The 274-nt window shown below is 66.8% G+C and overlaps 1 protein-coding gene across 1 annotated transcript in view; it reads right to left on the bottom strand.

Moving 5' to 3' along the window:
* TRIM72 (tripartite motif containing 72, E3 ubiquitin protein ligase) overlaps window positions 1-274 on the bottom strand; it is a 16,321-nt gene that overhangs the window by 14,489 nt on the left and 1,558 nt on the right. The window lies entirely within an intron of this gene.

Genomic DNA, 274 nt, shown 5'->3' with positions numbered 1-274 from the left:
CAGCTCCACTTCCTTGCCAGAAACCCAGGGGTCCGGTCCCGCCCAGCCTTCCTGCCCCCTCCTCCACCCCCACCCCCAGCCTCTCCCTGCGTTTTCGGGCTGAGCGGATGCGGACCCTGGCATACTCCACCCGCCCCGCCTGCCCCTGGAGGCGCCCTGGACTCCTGGGCCCTCTCCCATTTCACGGACTCTGTTATCTCTTCGCAGATGAAAACGGACGAAGTCGGGAGCGGTACGGTTTTCAGCAGAGGTGAGCCTGGGCTGGGGGCGCTCC

Source organism: Myotis brandtii, unplaced genomic scaffold (assembly GCF_000412655.1).
Source record: "Myotis brandtii unplaced genomic scaffold, ASM41265v1 scaffold698, whole genome shotgun sequence".
Classification (NCBI taxonomy): domain Eukaryota; kingdom Metazoa; phylum Chordata; class Mammalia; order Chiroptera; family Vespertilionidae; genus Myotis; species Myotis brandtii.
The sequence above is the reverse complement of the archived record's forward strand: the minus strand, read 5'-3'. Positions and strand labels throughout refer to the sequence as shown.